General features: G+C 45.0%; 1 protein-coding gene across 1 annotated transcript in view; it reads right to left on the minus strand.

The window, feature by feature from the left end:
• LOC126425305 (mitogen-activated protein kinase kinase kinase 10-like) overlaps positions 1-25507 on the minus strand; it is a 731045-nt gene that overhangs the window by 641159 nt on the left and 64379 nt on the right. The window lies entirely within an intron of this gene.

The raw sequence follows: 25507 nt of genomic DNA on the forward strand, positions 1-25507 counted from the left end.
ATCAAATAAAAGTAATTTCGCATGTATCATTATAATAAACGTAATTTTTCCTCACTGATTGTGAAATGTGAGGTAACACCTTAAAATAAAAGACGTGTGCAGTCACACAGAAGGGAGACGTGTAATGCGTGTACTGCAGAAGCTGTGGTGCTGCTCCACAGGCTCGCGCCTGCGGTCGGCTCGCGCCGGCAATATTAAACACTCGGGATGTCGCCGGCTAGGCTCCGGGAGGCTCACGCCGCGTCGGCGCGGCCCGGCCGCCAGTGTGAACACCGCAATTCAAAACCATGTGTTTGATACCGAAGCGGTCGGCGGCCCGTCCAGGCTCGGCGCGGTCGGCGGCCCGTCCAGGCTCGGCTCGGCTCGGCCCGGCCGGCTGTGTGAACGCAGCCAAAGCAATTGCGAGAGCGTGCCGCACTTCGCTAGAAGCGCGAAATCCCGAGGCGCTGTTACTGCGCGCTTTTTTTGCGACAGCGCGCCGCCGGTAATCGCAACTGTGTGCAGCGCTCACCATTTACAGGAAGGACAGCAATTAACCAAGTTTTACTTCACTGCCACATTACACCGAGGTCACAAAAGTCTTGGGGTAGCGATATGTGGTATACTGGCGGCGGTAGTAGCACACGAGATATAAAAGACCAGTGCGTCGGCAGAGCAGTCATTTGTACTGAAGCGATTCATGGTTGGAGGTGTCTGACGTGATTATGGCAGCAAAACGGGAATTAACAGACTCTGTACCCAGAGTGATAGTTCGAGCTAGACGTATGGGGCATTCCATTTCGGAAAACGTTAGGGAATATTCCTACCAGGTGTACCGGTATGAAATGTGCGTTAAGGTACAAATGTGACGATCGGGAACATTTGTTGTGAACGAGCCTTAATTTTTGTTTGTTTGGTTGGTATGACATCTGTCAAAGATATTTAGTATACGTCAAGTCATGGAACAAACATCATCATATGTTTTCATCGTCTTAACAATGCCGAATTCTGTACCAGAAAGTGATGATTTGCGGAAAGCATTAATTTTTTGTTTTCATTAGAAAAAAAAGTGCTGCAGAGTCGCATCGAATGCTTGTCGAGGAATATGGTCATAATGCTCTATCAGAAGCAACATGCAAAAGATGGTTTCAACGGTTCAGAAATAATGATTTGGATGTAAGAAATGAAGAACGTGGAAGACCACCAAAAAAGTTCGAAGACGCCGAATTGCAAGCAATATTGGATGAAGATGATACTTTGAGTCAGAAGCAAATAGCAGCAATGCTAAATGTTGCACAACAAACTTCTGACCGTTTGAAAGCTATGGGAAAGATCCAGAAGTGTGGAAAATGAGTGCCACATGAATTGAATCAAAGAGAGATGGAAAACCGAAAAACCATTTGTCAAATTTTGCTTCAAAGAGATGAAAAAAAAATCATTTTTGCATCAAACTGTTACTGGCGATGAAAAATTGATTTATTTTAAGAATCCTAAACGGGAAAAATCATGGGTTAATCCGGGACAACCATCAACATCGACTGCAAATCCAGATCGATTCAGCAAGAAGACAATGCTCTGCGTTTGGTGGGATCAGAAAGGTGTGGTGTATCATGAGCTTCTAAAACCCGGTGAAACTGTGAGTACTAATCGCTACAGACAACAAATGATCAATCTGAACCATGCATTGATCGAAAAAAGACCAGAATGGGCCAGAAGACATGGCAAAGTAATTTTTTGTACACGACAAGGCACCTGCACACAAAGCAAAACTGGTTCAGGATACAATCAAAACACTTGGCTGGGAGCTGCTACCCACCCGCCGTATTCACCAGACTTGTCCCCTTCCGACTACCATTTGTTTTCATCAATGGGACACGCATTGGCTGAGGAACACCTAGATTCCTACGAAGAAGTCGAAAATTGAGTGTCTTATTGGTTTGATTCAAAAGAGCATTTCCATTGGCGTGGTGTCCACAAATTGCCAGAAAGGTGGTCAAAATGTATAGAAAGCAATGGTCAGTACTTTGAATAAAATGATTTTACTTTTCAATTCAAAATTAGTGTTTCATTTTCACAAAAAACGCTCATTTCATACCGGTACACCTGGTAGACGCAAAGTGTGCCGAGAGTGTGCAGACAACTTAGTGGCCGACTGCATACATCTACATCTACATCTATATTCCGCAAGCCACCTCACGGTGTGTGGCGGAGGGTACCTTGAGTACCTCTATCGGTTCTCCCTACATTCCAGTCTCGTATTGTCCGTGGAAAGAAGGATTGTCGGTATGCCTCTGTGTGGGCTCTAATCTCTCTGATTTTATCCTCATGGTCTCTTCGCGAGATATACCTAGGAGGGAGCAATATACTGCTTGATTTCTCGGTGAACGTATCTTCTCGAAACTTCAAAAAAAGCCCATACCGAGCTACTGAGCGTCTCTCCTGCAGAGTCTTCCACTGGAGTTTATCTATCATCTCCGTAACGCTTTCGCGATTACTAAATGATCCTGTGACGAAGCGCGCTGCTCTCCGTTGGATCTTCTGTCTCTTCTATCAACCCTATCTGGTACGGATCCCACACTGCTGAGCAGTATTCAAACAGTGGGCGAACAAGCGTACTGTAACCTACTTCCTTTGTTTTCGGATTGCATTTCCTTGGGATTCTTCCAATGAATCTCAGTCTGGCATCTGCTTTGCCGACGATCGACTTTATATCATCATTCCATTTTAAATCACTCCTAATGCGTACTCCCAGATAATTTATGGAATTAACTGCTTCCAGTTGCTGACCTGCTATATTGTAGCTAAATGATAAGGGATCTTTCTTTCTATGTATTCGCAGCACATTACACTTGTCTTGATTGAGATTCAGTTGCCATTCCCTGCACCACGCGTCAATTCGCTGCAGATCCTCCTGCATTTCGGTACAATTTTTCATTGTTACAGCCTCTCGATATACCACAGCATCATCCGCTAAAAGCCTCAGTGAACTTCCGATGTCATCCACACGGTCATTTATGTATATTGTGAATAGCAAGGGTCCTACGACACTACCCTGCGGCACACCTGAAATCACTCTTACTTCGGACACTTAACGACCGAGAGCAGTGGCGTCTGCGTAGAGTTGTCAGTATCAACAGACAACCAACACTGCACGAAATAACTGCAGCAATCAATGTGGGACGCACGACGAATGCGACCGTTAGAACAGTGCGGCGAAATCTGGCGTTAATGGACTATGGCAACAGACGACCGACTAGAGTCCGTTTGCTAACAGGACGACATCGCCTGCATCTACTCTCCTGGTCTCTGACCGTATCGGTTGGACCCTAGACCACTGGAAAAACGTGGCACTGTCAGATCAGTCCAGATTTCAGTTGGCAAGAGCTGACGGTAGGGTTCGAGTGTGGCGCAGGCCCCACGAAGCTACGGATCCAGGTTGTCAACAAAGTACTGAGCAAGCTGGTGGTAGCTCCTACCCACAGCTACGTTAGGAGGTTTTTCTTCGCTCAATTCGATGCCAGCAGGTGGCGTGACGCTCTCGGCCCGTCAAAAAGTCTGTCAGGTCCCTCGAGAGATTTAGGTGCTTCATTCCCAGTCTCTGTTTTACGTCTTGGAGAAAACCGTGGGTGCATCTCGCTATTTGGGCATCATCTTAGAGAACGACAGATTTAACGAATTTTCAACAGAGGCCCAGCGCAGCCGAATCCAGCGTGCGAGCCGACGCACGCGTGGGGCTGTGGCCGCGGCTGCGTCTGGCTGTTCATATTCCGCTCACGGGCGCCTCTGGCAGGAAGTCACGACTTACCCAGCCGGCAACCAGACACTCCGCACCACTGCACACCTACTTTACTTCTCTTCCCTTTTCTGAACGACTAGCGTTAAAAAAGTAAAAGCAAGACGAAAAACACCAATTTCACACAGAGTACGCGAAGGAACTTGCCCCCCTTCTTGCAGCGGTGTACCGTAGGTCTCTAGAAGAGCGTAGTGTTCCAAAGGATTGGAAAAGGGCACAGGTCATCCCCATTTTCAAGAAGGGACGTCGAACAAATCTCTAACGGCTATCAGTTGTAGAATTCTGGAACACGTATTATGTTCGAATATAATGACTTTTATGGAGACTAGAAATCTACTCTGTAGGTATCAGAATGGGTTTCGAAAAAGACGATCGTGTGAAACCTAGCTCGGGCTATTCGTCCACGAGACTCCGAGGGCCATAGACACGGGTTCCCAGGTAGATGCCGTGTTTCTTGACTTCCGCAAGGCGTTCGATACAGTTCCCTACAGTCGTTTAATGAACAAAGTAAGAGCATATGGACTATCAGACCAACTGTGTGATTGGATTGAAGAGTTCCTAGATAACAGAACGCAGCATGTCATTCTCAAGGGAGAGAAGTCTTCCGAAGTAATAGTGATTTCAGGTGTGCCGCAGGGGAGTGTCGTAGGACCGTTGCTATTCACAATATACATAAATGACCTTGTGGATGACATCGGAAGTTCACTGAGGCTTTTTGCGGATGATGCTGTGGTATATCGAGAGGTAGTAAAAATGGAAAATTGTACTGAAATGCAGGAGGATCTGCAGCGAATTGACGCATGGTGCAGGGAATGGCAATTCAATCTCAATGTAGACAAGTGTAGTGGTGCGAATACATAGAAAGAAAGATCCCTTATCATTTAGCTACAGTATAGCACGTCAGCAACTGGAAGCAGTTAATTCCATAAATTATCTGGGAGTACACATTAGGAGTGATTTAAAATGGAATGATGATATAAAGTTGATCGTCGGTAAAGCAGATGCCAGACAGATTCAGTGGAAGAATCCTAAGGAAATGCAATCCGAAAACAAAGGAAGTAGGTTACAGTACGCTTGTTCGCCCGCTGCTTGAATACTGCTCAGCAGTGTGGGATCCGTACCAGATAGGGTTGATAGAAGAGATAGAGAAGATCCAACGGAGAGCAGCGCGCTTCGTTACAGGATCACTTAGTAACCGCGAAAGCGTTACGGAGATGATAGATAAGCTCCAGTGGAAGAGAGACGCTCAGTAGCTCGGTACGGGCTTTTGTTGAAGTTTCGAGAACATGCCTTCACCGAGGGGTCAAGAAGTATATTGCTACCTCCTACGTATATCTCACGAAGAGACCATGAGGATAAAATCAGAGAGCTTAGAGCCCACACAGAGGCATACTGACAATCCTTCTTTCCACGAACAATACGACACTGGAATAGATGGGAGAACCGATAGAGGTACTCAGGGTAGCCTCCGCCACACTCCGTCAGGTGGCTTGCGGAGTATGGATGTAGATGTAGATGCATATGTTTTTTAAATTTATCTGTTCCTCTACATCAATTTTATCCCCTTCACAACAGTCCACATTAGATGCTATACACTTATGCCAGCGGTTTTTCCAATCCCCCCTTCAGGAGCTCGACCTTCAGCTCTCCGGCAATACGTTTTTAATCCTATCTATGCTTGCAAAATTGCTCCCCTTTGCGGTTTCCTTTTTTTTTTCTTTTTTCCTTGGGAACAGAAAAAGTCACACGGCGACCACGGCTAGCGAATATGGAGGTTGGAGCGTCTCTACAGTATTCCTTTTGCCCAAAAATTCGCGAATAATTGTTTTCCCGGGTTGTATTCCTAACTTGTAAGCAGTACTTCTCATTGACCACTAGGCCTTGTGGCAAGAGCTCATGATGCACTACGCCTTTAAAATTCGAAGAACGCACTGAGCGCAACCTTCACATTTGAGCGGACTTGTCGAGCTGTTCTCTACCTCGGCGATCTACAATGAGCCTTAGTTTCGACATCACATCTGTAAACCCACTTTCATCACCTATCACAAGACACGTTTCAGCAGTTATGCATCGTTGTTGATTTCATCTAGCGAATCCTGAGCAACCTGCGTTAGCCGCTGCTCTTGTTCAAAATGCAACAATTCTGGAACAAATTATGTTGTGACACGTTTCATGGAGTTTTGCTATTTGGGGAGCAAAATAACTGATGATGGTCGAAGTAGAGAGGATATCAAATGTAGACTGGCAATGGCAAGGAAAGCGTTTCTGAAGAAGAGAAATTTGTTAACATTGAGTATAGACTTAAGCGTCAGGAAGTCGTTTCTGAAAGTATTTGTATGGAGTGTAGCCATGTATGGAAGTGAAACATGAATAGTTTGGACAAGAAGAGAATAGAAGCTTTTGAAATGTGGTGCTACAGAAGAATGCTGAAGATTAGATGGGTAGATCACATAACTAATGGGGAGGTATTGAACAGAATTGGGGATGAGTTCGTGGCACAACTTGAGAAGAGGAAGGGACCGGTTGGTAGGACATGTTCTGAGGCATCAAGGGATTATAAATGTAGCACTGGAGGGCAGCGTGGAGGGTAAAAACCGTAGAGGGAGACCAAGAGATGAATACACTAAGCAGATTCAGAAGGATGTAGGTTGCAGTAGTTACAGAGATGAAGAAGCTTGCACAGGATAGAGTAGCATGGAGAGCTGCATCAAACCAGTCTCAGGACTGAAGACCACAACAATAACAACAACAACGTTTCATATCCAAAAATTCTGGAAATATTTCTTCGCGTGAGCCACATGATATACCAACACCGTCGCCGACTTCTCTGATTGTGATTCTGCTATGGTTCGTAATGATTACTTTCAATTTTTCCAGAATTTCTCCGGCCACTGAGTACTGGGACGTCATATTCGGCGCCATCGCGGTTTTCCTCGGAACGCCTATACCACTCTTACTTATACCAATATTTAACATTTATAAAACTTTGCTACGCTTTGTTCCGTTCTTATAGCAAAATGTAACAAATTCCACGATCAATTTTTTCACAAAATAAATAATAGCCGATACTACTGAAATAAATGTAACCTTTTTGACAGCTGACAACACAATAAATATCCCATTCGAGTAACAATTTAGTTCTCAGACATGCAAATCAGTACAACAACGATAAAACAACGCGAATCGGTCTAACAGAGCACGCTAAATTACAGAATTCGCGTTACTTTTTCAACATACGTCGTACGTAGAGTCACGCGGACTTTTAATGCGAACGCCTTAGAGAAATTGACTGTCTCCCAGTGCGCAATAAAGAGAACGACAATTAAAACTTCGTGACAACCTCTCCTATTCTCCGATGGCACAAGGACATATAAGAAGAACAACAACAACGACGATGACGACAATAATAATGTTTTTGTGGTATTCAGTCCAAAGACTTGTTTGATGCAACTCTCCATGCTACTCTATCCTGTGCAAGCTTCTACATCTCCCAATACGTACTGCAACCTACATCCTTCTATATCTGTTTAGTGTATTCATTGGTCTCCCTCTATGATTTTTACCCTCAACGCTGCCCTCCAGTACTAAAATGGTGATCCCTTGATGTCCTACCAACCGATCCCTTCTTCTAGTCAAGTTGTGCCACAAACTCCTCTCCTGCCCAGTTCGATTCAGTACCTCACCATTACGTGATCTACCCATCTAATCTTCAGCATTCTTCTGTAGCACCACATTTCGAAAGCTTCTATTCTTTTCTTGTCTAAACTGTGTATCGTCCATGTTTCACTTCCATGCATGGCTACACACCGTACAAATATTTTCAGAAAAGAATTCCTAATGCTTAAATCTATACTCAATGTTAAAGAATTTCCCTTCTTCGGAAATGCTTTTCTCGCCATTGCCAGTCTACATTTGATATCCTCTCTACTGCGAGCATCATTAGTTATTTTATTGCCCAAATAGCAAAACACATCTATTACTTTAAGTTTCTTGTTTCCTAATCTAATTCCCTCAGCATCATCTGATTTAATTCGACCACATCCAATGCACAGCTTGAATAACATCGTGGATGGGCTACAACCCTGTCTCACTCCCCTGTCAGCCACTGCTTCTTTTTCGTGCCGTCGACTCTTATAACCGCCATCTGGTTTCTGTACAAATTGTTAATAACCTTTTGCTCCCTTTATTTTACCCCTGCCACCTTTAGAATTTGAAAGAAGTATTCCAGTCAGAATAGTGTCAAAAGCTTTCTCTACGTTTAGAAATGCTATAGACGTAGGTTTGCCTTTCCTTAACCTATCTTCTAAGGTAAGTCGTAGGGTCAGTATTGCCTCGCGTGTTCCGACATTTCTCCGGAATCAAAACTGCTCTTCTCCGATGTCGGTTTCTGCCAGTTTTTTCATTCTTCTGTAAAGAATTCGTCTTGGTATTTTGCAACAGTGACTTATTAAACTGATAGTTCGGTAATTTTCACAGCTGTGCATATCTGCTTTCTTTGGGATTGGAATTAAGATATGCTTCTTGAAGTCTGACGGTATTTAGCCTGTTGCTGGAGTTTTGTCATGGCTGGCTCTCTCAAGGCTATTAGCAGTTCTAACGGAATGTTGTCTGCTCCCGGTGCCTTGTTTCGACTTGGGTCTTTCAGTGCTCTGTTAAATTCTTGACGTAGTATCATATCATGGATCTGAATGCCTAACGATGAACTATAAAATGGACAAACTAGAGGTACTGGAAAGAAGGATAATGGGTGCAATAAAAACTGCAGATGGATGGAAAATAAGAAGTAATGAGGAGATCTACAAAAATATAGAGAAAATATCTGAAGTAATGGCCAAACGAAGATGAACCTTTTTTGGACATCTCTACCGAATGGATGGAAATAGATTAACAAAACAAATACTCCTGTATTTCTGGAAGAAGAAATCGACAATAGCGTGGATTACAGAAGTAAGAAAAGATCTTGAAAGAAACAACATCAAAGAATCAGAAGTAGCAGAAAGAAACCGTTTTAAAAACAAATTACTAAATTTGGAAGGCTTTCAAAGCAGAAGAAATAAAAAATCGGGAACAACATGGACAGAAGAAAGGAAGAGCCTTCATGGGGAGAAAATGAGAGAATACTGGAAAAATAGGAAACAACAACACAGGAAGAAGAGGAACTGAAGTTATTAACGTGATCCTAGTTGGACAATACAATTGTAAAAAATAATATAATAATAATTAGTTAAATAACTTCATGTGTATGTACGACCTGGTGGAAGCTTTTCAATTGGACGCCACTTCGTCGACTGCGTGTCCCTAACACGCTCCAGTTATCCAACCAGGGAGAGGGGCTCTGCTCTTTAACGTGGAATCCGGACGACGTGTCGTTTCTGGCAAATCTCCTTAACGTTGGGACGCAAACCCTTTGTTAAAAAACAGACTGGATAATCCGTGCCTGACTAGGATTCGATGCCGAGATTTTTGGTTCTACGCACACGCTTTACCGCTTGCCCCCACAACCTTCATACATTCTGGTCGATCTTCACTGTTTTCTGGAGTTCCGACGGCTCTTTACTTCTCTGCTTTCCAGCCAGATACCGCCTACTCTGTTACTGACCGCCTCGTAGCTTCCATCACTACCACGAGATGTCATTCCAAATGCCATTTAAATACGGAACAGATCTACTAGCATATTACACTTTCATTATACACTGACGTGCAAAACTTAAGGACGAAAGTAACTTTCGTATTGATGTGTCACTGCGAAATAGCATGGACAGAGGAAACTTGGACCGTACGTAAAAGTAACTTCAACAACATACCAGAGAAAGTAACTGAAAGAAATACGCAATGCGATGAGTAAAAGACACTAATTAGACTGAACTCATAGCTATTTATGATGGCCCCCTGGACATTACGAAAGGTTCGACATGGATCTTAATAAGTGTGCCATCACCATGGACGGCAGCACAGGCACTATAACGTCCTCCCCTGCTGGCCGTAAAGCCGTCGACACACGGGCCGTGCTGTCGAACGTCAACGTTGAGCGTGCCGAGTTCAGCGTGCTGCTGAACGCTCAGGAACGATGCTACTTGTGCATACGTACGTGGGCCCCAACGTGGTACACGCGATCGAGACGCACTCCAGCGGCAGTTGTGGGATGTTTCTATTCATATTTCACATTGTTTACTCAATGGGTGCGCGTAAAATTCCCACGTTAGCTCTATTAAAACGCACATTTCCTCCATTGTCCATATGCTACTCACGTTCTATATGTAATATAAACAAAAACTTCAATATCCATGTACATGTTTTAAGACAAAAAGGAAAGTACCATGTCCAACCAATAAGGACACAGGCTTATAAAAGTTCCATTACAAACAGTGCCACACAAATTTGCAATAGTTCTCCACATAAGATAAAGGTTATTTTATCTTTCCCAGATTTTGGTAAAACCCTTAGGTCATTCTTACTTGATATCTGTTCCTACAGAGAAGCAGAATCTTTAAAAGGCGTGAATTACGAAAATCAAAAGAAAAATGAACAAAATATCATTATACAAGTAGTGCAAGCTGTCCTGTACATTAAACCAATCGAAAAAACTCACTCCTCAAAAGAAGGTGAACTTATATTTACTTAACATCAGATATGTAGTATATACTTATAATATAATGAAGCATCAAAACCTATAAATACGCAAATGTTAGGAAAAAAAAATTAAGCTTCGCGAGACACGAACCAACATTCTACCACGAATCTTGTGGATCGTTGACGCTACTCACTACGCTTTTTTTTTTTTTTTTTTTTTTTTATGGGAGACACAGGAATCAACAGTAGTGGAAGGCGTTGTTATTTATTTATTTGCATGTGTTTTTGTAATATTCACTAATATCATGAAATGATGTGAACACATCGGCGAAAGAGAAAAGAAATATAAATTCTGGTTAAAGAAAAAGAAAGGAAAAAGGAAAAGCAAAAAGAAATAAAATCCGCGCAATCTGCGACGCGCTCTCCCATCCGCGGAGGTCAGAAGTAGAATAGATCGTAGGCGGTTGAAAACTCAGACACCGCCGGGGGAGGAGGGGTAGGTGCCCTCCGAGCCAGGCAACCCCCAACTCAGTGAAGGTCTAACAAAGACCGCTCGAAGATAGTTAGCAAATAATGTTCGGTAACGTGGCGTGTTTTCGAGAGCTGCATGGGCTGTTCATAAATAGGTCCAGAAGTCGAGGCGGGATTTAGGTCCCCCATGAAAGAGATAAGCGACCACCCACCCTTTGACCCACGTAATAGCATGACATTTGGCGGCGGGAAAATGTCTGTCCTCCGGGTATAGAAACATTCAAGGTTCGATGGTGTCTGGTGGCACCCGGAGATAGCAGGCAATGATTTGCTGCACGAAGCGCCATACATCTTGCGATGAGGCGCATGTCAGACGGTGTTCATCAGTGTCCAGTTGCTGGCAAAGGAGACAAAGAGGGGATTCTGACAAGCCAATGTTGTGCAGTCGCTGCTTCGTGGCAAATTTCCTGTTGACTATGTGATACCACAGTGCCCGGACGTTCGTAGGGAGGAAGGGCTAGTGGACGGTAGTCCACACTATGGGCCACTGGAAGGAGGGATGTTTGGTCTCCATCACATTCCGGGGAACACAGCGCAGCAGCAGGCTGTAAAAATCCTTAGTCCTGGGTGGGCGCGTATCTGGGAGACTGGTATGTATGTGGTCGACGAAAAAGGTCGAAAGGTGGGACAAATGAGGCACGATATGGCCGACAGACACCGGTGGTGAGGGGGAAGCAGGTAGGAGGACCTCAAGCAAGCTGCGTGTGAGAGATGTACCCTGGCCCATCCACTGTTTTCTCATGGTACTCATGTACAAGGCGGCAACTCGCATACGTACATTGACGAGCCCGACGCCACCATACCGTGGGGGCAGGGTAAGTGTCTCATAACGGACTTTGAACATTGAACCAGCCGTGAGATAATAGCCAAAAGCCGCCTGAAGGTTGTGCCCAATTGCAGTTGGCAGAGGGAGAACTTGCGCGATGTGAACCAATTTTGATGCCGCATAAAGATTAAGAAACTCAACCCGTTGAAGTGTGTCCTGGCGGCGCAAGAGGTTCTGGCGGACGTCGTTGCGGATGACGTGTAACAGGCGACGGAAATTCGTTGCCGCTGTGCGTGTGACTGTGGCGGTAAAGGTAATGCCCAGGTACCGGAAAGTCCGCACAAGCGGCAGGGGTGCCACTTCACCCTCCTGGAGGCCTCGTCCAATGTGCATTGCAGAAGATTTGGCGACATTCATGGCACTGCCAGCGGCAGCCCCATAACGGGTAATCAATTCGAGGACTTCCCGAATCTCAGAGCCGGAGCGAATGAGGAGGAGGAGGTCATCAGCATATGCACGACAGCGAAAAGTGTGTTGGCGTAGGGTGAGGCCAGAGAGCTTGGTCGTCAAGCCCCCAATAAGGGGCTCAAGGGCAATGGCATACAGGAGGGTAGAGAGGGGGCACCCCTGCCGTATCGAACGGCAGATAGGTACCGGTCCTGCTAAACGTCCATTGACTTGGACACGTGAACCGGCACTGTCGTAAAGACGCCGGATGACGTCGAGAAACGGAGGGGGGATGCCCATTCGGGCTGCCACCGAAAACAGGAAACGATGACGCATTTTATCGAAGGCGCTGTCGAAGTCTATAGCGACGACCGCTGAACGGAGTCTACAGGCTGCCGCCATCGCAATTAAGTCGCGGCATTCCCCTGTGGCAGTCTCTATGTTAACCTGTCCTCCAGGCGTCGTTTGTTCTGGCAAGAGGATATGAGGGGGTATTGTTCGGAGCCGCATTGCCAGTAAGCGCGCGAAAATCTTGTAATCGGCATTGAGTAGGGTGAGCGGTCTGTAACTCGTGACCATCGAACAACGGGCTGGTTTGTGGACAGGTATGATGATACCCTCAGCAAAGGCGGGTGGGATTGCGTGGTCAGATGTAATCAGTTCTTGATACATAGTCGTCCACCGTGGGGCCATGAGGTCCCGAAAGGTACGGTAAAACTCAATCGGTAAGCCGTCAATGCCGGGCGATCTGTTGACTGCACCTTTGGCGATTGCGTTGTTGACTTCGTCTCGCGTGACCGCCACTGCCAAAGCATCCGCCCCCGTGTGGGGGAGGGTGCGCGTGACGTAATGCAAAATGGAGTCGTCTGCTGCAGTTTCAGCGTCTTCTTCACTGTAAGTAAGTACGACGGTAGTGCTCGACGAATGCGTGGACGATGTCATTCTGAGTGGTCACCTGCGTGCCATGAGGCGTGGTCAGAGTGCTGATGATCTGCCGACGACGCCGTCGTTTGTCGGACACTATATGATGCATGGATGGAATTTCTAAAGCCGCGTTATCGTGGCGTCGCGTCCGTATCACGACCCCTTGCAATTTCCGGCGTGCCAGCGCAATTATCTTCGCCTTAGTTCTTTGCCGTTTCAACTGGTTGTCCGGGGTTGGCGGTTGAGCATCCAGATCTCGGAGAATCGCGTAATAGAAGTCAACAGTGGTGCGATGCCAGTCGGCCATGTCCTTCCCGTATCTCATCAGTGTCCTCCGGATCGCCGGCTTGGCGCAGTCCAACCACCATGTCAATGTCGAGTGGTAGCGAGCAATGCGTCTTTCGCAGGCTGTCCACGTTTCAGTGACTTGCTGGCGACACGCCAGGTCATGCAAGTGTGAAGTATTGAGTTTCCATGGCGCACGGCTGCGCCAGATGGATTGCGGCGGAAGGATGACCGTACAGATGTAGGCGGAATGGCCGGGAAAGGCCAGCGGCCAGCGTTCGGCGCCCTGTATCGCAGAACTAAGAGTTTGTGAGACATATATCCTGTCTAGTCGGCTTGCGGAATGACTGGTAAGAAAGGTATGGCCAGAACGGTCACCGTGTTGAACTTCCCAGGTATCGTGAAGCAGGAGGTCTCGCACCACTATACGTAGTTCCTGGCATGTAGTATAGTGGGGAATCTGATCTTTAGGATGCAGAACGCAGTTAAAATCACCTCCTAGTAGGCAATGGTCATAACGCCCTAAAAACAGGGGAGCGATTTCCTCGGAATAAAACTGGGCTCTTTCATGCCGTCGGTCGGTGCCTGAGGGAGCGTAGACGTTAATGATGCGTGTCCCCATGGCAGTGAGTGCCATGCGCTAAAGTGACAACAATTCATCCGGGGACAATTCTGACATGTTAGCACATGCTAAATGCTTTAATCGTAGCTATGTTACTACTTGAAATTTAATTATAACAAATTGTACCAACAACAATGGATTTTTTGTGGATCCTCAGTGTGTCGCTACCTTCAAATGACGTACTCTCATTGTACGCAATTACAATAATTCTTTTGCCACGAATATGTTTCTCATTATTTTATTGCAACAAATCACACAGTTAATCAAGCGGTTTTCGAGTGATTCTCAATTTGGTGGGGCTCAGAAAGAGCATATGTACGTATGTCGTATAGGCTTGAACTGAATGCCAATATGGCGCCTCACAGCTCTGTGCTGTGACGTAGGTGGTCAACGCTCAGACGCACGCTGAGAATATCTGACATGCTAGATATTGCTCTGCACGTTCGTAAAGACTCCCGAACGTGCTGTTCCACGCTATGACGTCAGAAATTCGGCACGCTCAACGTTCGGATGCACGGTCCGTGTGCCGACGGCTTAAGACGTTGCATTCGTCCACCAGCACGGTTGACGGCTGCACGTAGACCTGCTGAAGTACGTCTTCACAACGCGTCTCACAACAGCTCTTCGGGATTTAACTTCTTACTGCATTACATTTTTTTTATTGTTGTGAAAAAATTTCACGTGTTAATTTCAGTGTCCTGATGTCTGGAAAAATACTTAAATTATATCTCTAATGTGTGGTCCGTTAGTTTTGATTTAAGGGTTTGTGCCATATATGGGACAGCATGCAGCTACGGTTAACATTCTGTGATACTAGTTTCAGGCTGGATGAGAAAACACTTCGAAAATATACAAAATATAAACACACATTAGCAAGACTAAGTTTATTTTTTTAAATAATTACAATTTTTGTTCATTAATTTACATGTTTATCAGAAACCAAACAAAATTATTTATCATTTAGTCTATTCATTATGAAATTTCATGAAACAGTTTCTCTCCTTATTCAAACATAATGATGCACTGCACTTCAGACATGCTATGTACGATTTCGCTGCTATCTGGGTATTTGCATCGACGACTGTTTTCGAGCCACACCGGCATATGATCTACGCTATCCTGTCGCACCTGACGCTGTGGAAGATCTGCCACAGGACCTTTCTTCTTCTTACTGTCCAGCTGTTTTTGGACTTCGTTGCTTGACCTACTTAGTTTCTTGGATAATGTTTTGCCCCTTTTACAGAGGGCATCTGCAACTGCTACCTTGAAATCCACTAGTGGCATGTAGTATCTATTTCTCCCTCTCCACAGTAGCCAGCTATTAACACAAGCTAGATCAATTAGATGATAGAATATCTTCAGATTCAATTTTTTTTATTTGATTTCATTTCTGTAATATCCAAGCATAGAATCTAACAGATCGACACCACCCATGTAGTCATTGTAGATCATCACAGAGCGTGGACAAGGTATAGTTTTGTATTACTTTTCCTATTCTCCCATGGAGACGATCGTAGAGATGCTGGATGTAGTCCTGTGGAACGGCTTGCCATGCCATTTCCACCTGGCGCCTCAGTTGGACCAGCGTTCGTGCTGGACGTGCAGACCGCGTGAGACGACGCTTCATCCAGTCCCAAACATGCTCAATGGGGGACAGATCCGGAGATCTTGCTGGCCAAGGTAGTTGACTTACACCTTCTAGAGCACGTTGGGTGGCACGGGATACATGCGGACGTGCATTGTCCTGTTGGAACAGCAAGTTCCCTGCCGGACTAGGAATGGTAGAACGATGGGTTCGATGACGGTTTGGATGTACCGTGCACTATTCAGTGTCCCCTCGACGATCACCAGTGGTGTACGGCCAGTGTAGGAGATCGCTCCCCACACCATGATGCCGGGTGTTGGCCCTGTGTGCCTCGGTCGTATGCAGTCCTGATTGTGGCGCTCACCTGCACGGCGCCAAACACGCATACGACCATCATTGGCACCAAGGCAGGAGCGACTCTCATCGCTGAAGACGACACGTCTCCATTCGTCCCTCCATTCACGCCTGTCGCGACACCACTGGAGGCGGGCTGCACGATGTTGGGACGTGAGCGGAAGACGGCCTAACGGTGTGCGGGACCGTAGCCCAGCTTCATGGAGACGGTTGCGAATGGTCCTCGCCGATACCCCAGGAGCAACAGTGTCCCTAATTTGCTGGGAAGTGGCGGTGCGGTCCCCTACGGCACTGCGTAGGATCCTACGGTCTTGGCGTGCATCCGTGCGTCGCTGCGGTCCGGTCCCAGGTCGACGGGCACGTGCACCTTCCGCCGACCACTGGCGACAACATCGATGTACTGTGGAGACCTCACGCCCCACGTGTTGAGCAATTCGGCAGTACGTCCACCCGGCCTCCCGCATGCCCACTATACGCCCTCGCTCAAAGTCCGTCAACTGCGCATACGGTTCACGTCCACGCTGTCGCGGCATGCTACCAGTGTTAAAGACTGCGATGGAGCTCCGTATGCCACGGCAAACTGGCTGACACTGACGGCGGCGGTGCACGAATGCTGCGCAGCTAGCGCCATTCGACGGCCAACACCGCGGTTCCTGGTGTGTCCGCTGTGCTGTGCGTGTGATCATTGCTTGTACAGCCCTCTCGCAGTGTCCGGAGCAAGTATGGTGGGTCTGACACACCGGTGTCAATGTGTTCTTTTTTCCATTTCCAGGAGTGTATGTGGACAAAGTGTTGACTACTCCGTTGTCAAACTAGGATACTACTGACAATTCTACGCCATCTACTGTTGCTACTTTCTCCTTCATGCTACCTCGGCCATTCTTCTTCATTTCTGCCTCTTTAGGAAAAATGCAACCTAGTACACGATTGGCACGGACTGTCCCTAGTTACTGTATTCCTTCCTTATGCAAATACACTTCCACAGGTATACTAGTGAACCAATTAACAAAAAAACAACTTGTGGTTCACATGTCGTGGGACTGCTAGCGTAAGACGCACAACAGCATTGCTGCTAACTCCTAGTTAGATACCATCAGGTATTATAACATTATTCTGAGCTCCAGCAAAAAATTCGTACGAACAGCTGAATCCTGACATCCCACCAAGAACAAAAGCTTTGAACCCCCATTTATGGCGGTTCACTAGGATTGTATTGTTTTAGTGAAGATCTGCACTTTGTTGGAATAATCTGTTAATTCACATCTAAAAATTCATCTTTTGACACTCGCAACAGTCTTTCGCGCGAATGGTCTAGCAGTGGGCGAATTTTGAAAAGTTTGTCATGGTTGGGGTCGCTAGCGCGGACTAGATTACTGTTACATAGAAGTGTATGAAGCGTTTTATTTCTTCCCATCGGTTACAGCTCATAATGTCACTTACAGCAGGGTGGCCCACATCTTGAGACCAATAATGCCTTGTTGCTGGGAGTTGAATAATTGACATAAACATGGTCGTAGCAATAAATTGTTCCATTTCTTCTACATTAACATTTACACTTTTATTGGGTTGGCATTGTACAGAATACAAATGGCTCTGAGCACTATGGGACTTAACATCTCAGGTCATCAGTCCCCTAGAACTTAGAACTACTTAAACCTAACTAATCTAAGGACATCACACACATCCATGCCCGAGGCAGGATTCGAACCTGCGACCGTAGCGGTCGCGCGGTGCCAGACTGAAGCGCCTAGAACCGCTCGGCAACCAGCGGCCGGCTACAGAATACAAATTAGTTTGTTTGGTTATGTACTGCTCTATGTCTTCAGTAAAGAAATACTGAAAATATTCCACAGAAGTTTCAAGATCCAATATTTCCTCAGGAAGATTAGTGTTACTGGTGAATTTCATCTCTTCATCTTTTCTAATCAAGTGTCCTACTTTCCAGTGTATTGTAGGTTTCCCCACCTTAGTAGGACGTTTTGAAATTCGTCGCTTTGAACCCTTTCTTCAACACGATTATCATCCAGATTACAATCAGCAGTAAGCCTCATCTGAATGTCATCTTGTGACACTGATTCCGTTTCTGGTATCGCAGTTCTTTTCTTTGTTATATTATAGCTCTTCCCCCCCCATGAACCATGGACCTTGCCGCTGGTGGGGAGGCTTGCGTGCCTCAGCGATGCAGATAGCCGTACCGTAGGTGCAACCACAACGGAGGGGTATCTGTTGAGAGGCCAGACAAACGTGTGGTTCCTGAAGAGGGGCAGCAGCCTTTTCAGTAGTTGCAAGGGCAACAGTCTGGATGATTGACTGATCTGGCCTAGTAACAATAACCAAAACGGCCTTGCTGTGCTGGTACTGCGAACGGCTGAAAGCAAGGGGAAACTACAGCCGTAATTTTTCCCGAGGGCATGCAGCTTTACTGTATGATTACATGATGATGGCGTCCTCTTGGGTAAAATATTCCGGAGGTAAAATAGTCCCCCATTCGGATCTCCGGGCGGGGACTACTCAAGAGGATGTCGTTATCAGGAGAAAGAAAACTGGCGTTCTACGGATCGGAATGTCAGATCCCTTAATCGGGCAGGTAGGTTAGAAAATTTAAAAAGGGAAATGGATAGGTTGAAGTTAGATATAGTGGGAATTAGTGAAGTTCGGTGGCAGGAGGAACAAGACTTCTGGTCAGGTGACTACAGGGTTATGAACACAAAATCAAATAGGGGTAATGCAGGAGTAGGTTTAATAATGAATAGGAAAATAGGAATGCGGGTAAGCTACTACAAACAGCATAGTGAACGCGTTATTGTGGCCAAGATAGATACGAAGCCCACACCTACTACAGTAGTACAAGTTTATATGCCAACTAGCTCTGCAGATGACGAAGAAATTGAAGAAATGTATGATGAAATAAAAGAAATTATTCAGATTGTGAAGGGAGACGAAAATTTAATAGTCATGGGTGACTGGAATTCGAGTGTAGGAAAAGGGAGAGAAGGAAACATAGTAGGTGAATATGGATTGGGGGACAGAAATGAAAGAGGAAGCCGCCTGGTAGAATTTTGCACAGAGCACAACATAATCATAACTAACACTTGGTTTAAGCATCATGAAAGAAGGTTGTATACATGGAAGAACCCTGGAGATACTAAAAGGTATCAGATAGATTATATAATGGTAAGACAGAGATTTAGGAACCAGGTTTTAAATTGTAAGACATTTCCAGGGGCAGATGTGGACTCTGACCACAATCTATTGGTTATGACCTGTAGATTAAAACTGAAGAAACTGCAAAAAGGTGGAAATTTAAGGAGATGGGACCTGGATAAACTAAAAGAACCAGAGGTTGTACAGAGATTCAGGGAGAGCATAAGGGAGCAATTGACAGGAATGGGGGAAATAAATACAGTAGAAGAAGAATGGGTAGCTCTGAGGGATGAAGTAGTGAAGGCAGCAGAGGATCAAGTAGGTAAAAAGACGAGGGCTAGTAGAAATCCTTGGGCAACAGAAGAAATATTGAATTTAATTGATGAAAGGAGAAAATATAAAAATGCAGTAAGTGAAACAGGCAAAAAGGAATACAAACGTCTCAAAAATGAGATCGACAGGAAGTGCAAAATGGCTAAGCAGGGATGGCTACAGGACAAATGTAAGGATGTAGAGGCCTATCTCACTAGGGGTAAGATAGATACCGCCTACAGGAAAATTAAAGAGACCATTGGAGATAAGAGAACGACTTGTATGAATATCAAGAGCTCAGATGGAAACCCAGTTCTAAGCAAAGAAGGGAAAGCAGAAAGGTGGAAGGAGTATATAGAGGGTCTATACAAGGGCGATGTACTTGAGGACAATATTATGGAAATGGAAAAGGATGTAGATGAAGATGAAATGGGAGATACGATACTGCGTGAAGAGTTTGACAGAGCACTGAAAGACCTGAGTCGAAACAAGGCCCCCGGAGTAGACAATATTCCATTGGAACTACTGACGGCCGTGGGAGAGCCAGTCCTGACAAAACTCTACCATCTGGTGAGCAAGATGTATGAAACAGGTGAAATACCCTCAGACTTCAAGAAGAATATAATAATTCCAATCCCAAAGAAAGCAGGTGTTGACAGATGTGAAAATTACCGAACTATCAGCTTAATAAGTCACAGCTGCAAAATACTAACACGAATTCTTTACAGACGAATGGAAAAACTAGTAGAAGCCAACCTCGGGGAAGATCAGTTTGGATTCCGTAGAAACACTGGAACACGTGAGGCAATACTGACCTTACGACTTATCTTAGAAGAAAGATTAAGGAAAGGCAAACCTACGTTTCTAGCATTTGTAGACTTAGAGAAAGCTTTTGACAATGTTGACTGGAATACTCTCTTTCAAATTCTAAAGGTGGCAGGGGTAAAATACAGGGAGCGAAAGGCTATTTACAATTTGTACAGAAACCAGATGGCAGTTATAAGAGTCGAGGGACATGAAAGGGAAGCAGTGGTTGGGAAGGGAGTAAGACAGGATTGTAGCCTCTCCCCGATGTTGTTCAATCTGTATATTGAGCAAGCAGTAAAGGAAACAAAAGAAAAATTCGGAGTAGGTATTAAAATTCATGGAGAAGAAATAAAAACTTTGAGGTTCGCAGATGACATTGTAATTCTGTCAGAGACAGCAAAGGACTTGGAAGAGCAGTTGAACGGAATGGACAGTGTCTTGAAAGGAGGATATAAGATGAACATCAACAAAAGCAAAACAAGGATAATGGAATGAAGTCTAATTAAGTCGGGTGATGCTGAGGGAATTAGATTAGGAAATGAGGCACTTAAAGTAGTAAAGGAGTTTTGCTATTTGGGGAGCAAAATAACTGATAATGGTCGAAGTAGAGAGGATATAAAATGTAGGCTGGCAATGGCAAGGAAAGCGTTTCTGAAGAAGAGAAATTTGTTAACATCCAGTATTGATTTAAGTGTCAGGAAGTCATTTCTGAAAGTATTTGTATGGAGTGTAGCCATGTATGGAAGTGAAACATGGACGATAAATAGTTTGGACAAGAAGAGAATAGAAGCTTTCGAAATGTGGTGCTACAGAAGAATGCTGAAGATTAGATGGGTAGATCACATAACTAATGAGGAAGTATTGAATAGGATTGGGGAGAAGAGAAGTTTGTGGCACAACTTGACCAGAAGAAGGGATCGGTTGGTAGGACATGTTCTGAGGCATCAAGGGATCACCAATTTAGTATTGGAGGGCAGCGTGGAGGGTAAAAATCGTAGAGGGAGACCAAGAGATGAATACACTAAGCAGATTCAGAAGGATGTAGGTTGCAGTAGGTACTGGGAGATGAAAAAGCTTGCACAGGATAGAGTAGCATGGAGAGCTGCATCAAACCAGTCTCAGGACTGAAGACCACAACAACAACAACAACAACAATTATAGCTCTTAGGTCCGATATCATCATCACTATCTGACTCTGAACAAAGCACATCATCTTCATTTTGAAAATGTTTTGTTAGCTGACATATCCGGGTCTTCACTAACATTTACATCCTCAATAACTCTTATTGTGGCAGAAGGGCTGTAAAACTTTGTTACATACGGTTCCTTAACATAGCTGACAAAGAAAAGATATAGTTTCCTATGGAAGTTAGGTTATGATGAATGTTTACTCTATGTAACCATGTTGTGCCATACGTGTCACTAACGGAGTTTCAATATTATTTGTATTTTAATTGACAAATATATGAACTTATATCTTTACAATTATCCACATATGTCCTTTCACCCCTATAAATTATACAAACTCCGAACTCAAATGTTTACTGCGTCAAATACAACTTTTCGTATGACCGAACTTGATGTAAACAGCTCGCAACGCAAAGCAAAGATTCTTACTACATAGCTCCTTACTTTCTCGACAGATGACATTCATTGTTTGCACAGTTATTCTTAACAGCGTACCGTATCTATCCCAACGTGCGTTTACGAAATAGATTTTCAAATATGAGCTCCACAATTAGGAAAATGGTATGTGCCATATCTGACACAGTATGCGGTGAGGGGTTAAGTCGGGGGAATGGGCAGGCAGAATACGAGCTCCTTCATCTGCATTGTTCCATGTTGTCGTGCACTGTCTTCAATATATATACTAACAATAAAACTAAAAAACCGTCATGTCTGTCTGTCTGTCTGTCTGTCTATCTATCTGTCTACTTCTCCAAAACTACTGGATGTATTCACATTGGGTTCCCACACGTAACTTTAGCGCAGCTTGAAGCAACGTAGGCTTCACTTAATCAAAATCGGACCACGGAAAAAATATCGCAATTTAAAGTTTTATCTAATAGCGTCGTCTCTGTCTGTTTCGCCACACTAACTTTCAAAACTACTAGAAGTTGTTTCATGGGGGTTTTCACAGGTAGCTTGGGCCAAGGTATACGTTTTATTTCATCAAAATAGAATCACAAAAAAGTATCGCTATTTAAAATTTTATCTAACATCGTCATGACTGTCTGTCCGTTTGAACACGATAGTCTTCAAACGTATTACGAATTTTTGTGAGATTTTCACACGTAACTGAAGCCCAGCTTGGAGCAACGTATAGGCTATATTTCACCAAAATCGGATAACTGAAAGAGAAGACACATTGTCTGAACTAGTTAATTTCCAAAACTTACGGGCGAATTTTCATGGGGTTTTCACAGTTAACTTGGGCGTAGCTTGGGGCAACGTATAGGTTTTATTTAATCAAAATCCGATCATGGAAAAAATTTCTAATTTAAATTTTTATGCAAAGTCGTTTGGTCAGCATGGTACTTCGTATGTTTAATCATCATGGCGTAAAACACCAAAGGACCAATAGCTAGAGCTGCCCCCCCTTTTTTAGGGTTTCCCACCTCAACTATTATAACGGAGCCCCTACAGGGTCGCGTTTTACAAAACCGTTTTTCTCAAGAACCGGTACACGTATTAAACTGAAATTTGTGTGACATATTAAGGTCTGCGGTCCCTTGTTGATGTAATAAAGTGGAGATTCTAGGTTACTGCAATAAAAGACACGGTTATTTACGTCTCATAAACTATGTGATCAGAAGTATTCGGACAGCTGGCTGGAAACGACTTACAAGTTCGTAGCGGCCTCCATCGACACTGCTGGATTTCAATATGGTGTTGGCCCACCCTTAGCCTTGATGACAGCTTGCACTCTTGCAAGCATACGTTCAGTCAGGTGCTGGAAGGTTTCTTGGGGAATGGCAGCCCATCCTTCAGGGAGTGCTGCACTGAGGAGAGGTATCGATGTAGGCCGGTGAGGCCTGCCACGAAGTCGGCGTTCCAAAACATCCCAAAGTTGTTCTGTAGGATTCAAGTCAGGACTCTGTGCAGGCTAGTCCATTACAGGGATGTTATTGTCGTGTAACCACTCCACCATAGGCCGTGCATTATCAACAAGTGCTGCATCCTGTTGAAAGACTCAATCGCCATCCCCGAATTGCTCTTCAACAATGGGAAGTAAGAAGGTGCTTAAGACATCAATGTAGGCCTGTGCTGTGATAGTGCCAAGCAAAACACGGGGTGCAAGCCCCCTCCATGAAAAACACGACCACACCATAACACTACGGCCTCCGAATTTTACTGTTGGCACTACACACAGTGGCAGACGGCGTTAACCGGGCATTCGCCATACCCACACCCTGCCATCGGATCGCCACACTGTGTACTGTGATTCGTCACCCCACACAACGTTTTTCCACTGTTCAATCGTCCAGTGTTTACTCTCCTTACATCAAGCGAGGCATCGTTTGACATTTACCGAGGTGATGTGTGGATTGTGAGCAGTGGATCGACCATGAAATCCAAGTTTTCTCACCTGCTAACCAAATGTGACAGTACTTGCAGTGGATCCTGATGCAATGTGGAATTCTTGTGTGATGGTCTGGATAGATGCCTGCCTATTGCACATTACGACCCTCTTCACTTGTCGGCGGTCTCTGTGAGTCAACAGACGAGGTCAGCCTGTACGCTTTTGTGTTGTAGTGTCCCTTCACGTTTCCACCTCACTATCACATCGGAAACAGTAGACGTAGGGATGTATAGGAGTGTGGAAATCTCGTGTACAGACGTATGACAAATGAAACCCATTCATCTGACCACGCTCAAAGTTCGTCAGTTCCGCAGGGCGCCCTACTCTGCTCTCTCACGAAGTCAAATAACTACGGAGGTCGCTGAGATGGAGTACCTGGCAGTAGGTGGCAGCACAAGCGCCTAATATGAAAAACTTATGTTTTTGCGGGTTTCCGGATACTTCTGATCACATAGTGTATTTCGATGCTCGCAAACTCATTCATTGCCGGCCGGTGTGGCCGTGCGTTTCTAGGCGCTTCAGTCTGGACCGCTACGGTCCATGCCTCGGGCATGGATGTGTGTGATGTCCTTAGGTTAGTTAGGTTTAAGTAGTTCTAAGTTCTAGGGGACTGATGACCTCAGACGTTAAGTCGCATAGTGCTCAGAGCCATTTGAAGCAAACTCATTCATTAAAAGCCGGCCGAAGTGGCCGTGCGGTTAAAGGCGCTGCAGTCTGGAACCGCAAGACCGCTACGGTCGCAGGTTCGAATCCTACCTCGGGCATGGATGTTTGTGATGTCCTTAGGTTAGTTAGGTTTAACTAGTTCTAAGTTCTAGGGGAGTAATGACCTCAGCAGTTGAGTCCCATAGTGCTCAGAGCCATTTGAACCATTTTTTTCATTCATTAAAAGCCACGGTACTTCCCGTTCACGTACTATCACAAAATTTAAGAGGAATCAAGACTTCACAGAAGAAATAGAGGGAAAAAGTCAGAATTGTTGGTTTGTAATTAAATCTCATAAAAAAATTAAAACATTATACAAAGTGTTGGTATTCCCGGGACCAGTATCATGCTACTATTGCTGTCGAAAACATGATGAACTGTCTACGTACGTAATTAGTTAAGTTATAATATGTACATAATGAAGTTTGTGCGGAACCCTCAGCGGACGTGTCCTGCTCGCACCTGACCTATCTTTTTAGTTAAAGCCTCTTATTCAGGACTTTATTTTTGCTCGGTGACGGATGTACTATGTCAGTGACGCAATTAAGCTCCGCTATCTTATCTTTACGGATACAAACTAACAGTGAATGTACTTGGTTTGGTTATGCGCATTTACCGATACCGCTCTGTGTATTAAAAACGTAACGACATTGCTTTGCTTCTTTCGACAGATTTTATTTATATTTGACTTCTTTCCTAAAAAAAAGTTTTATTACCTCAGTGACAGAAGTGTTTTCGGAATTTTATGTCAGTGACAGCGTTAAGTGCTGAAATCTTATCTTTATCAATACAAATTAACACTGAATTTACTTGGCTCCGACATGCTGACTGCCGCGCGGTCTGGGGCAACCTGCCACGGTGCGCGGCTCGCCCCGTCGGAGGTTAGCGTCCTCCGTCGGGGGCGCGCGCGCTTTGCTGTCGGCGTCCTGAGCGGAGTCGGTCGGCTGCTGCGGACCACGGAAGTTATCTCCGCGCGGCGCAGTCGGCTGGGTCCGGTGGCAGTCCCTGCGCAGTGTCGCAGCGTGTGCGGAGCTGTCCGATCGCTACGAGCTTCGTGGATCACCGACCCAGGACGTCAAAGTTGAGTAGTGGTTTCAACT

The sequence above is a fragment of the Schistocerca serialis genome, chromosome 10 (assembly GCF_023864345.2).
Source record: "Schistocerca serialis cubense isolate TAMUIC-IGC-003099 chromosome 10, iqSchSeri2.2, whole genome shotgun sequence".
Classification (NCBI taxonomy): Eukaryota; Metazoa; Arthropoda; class Insecta; order Orthoptera; family Acrididae; genus Schistocerca; species Schistocerca serialis.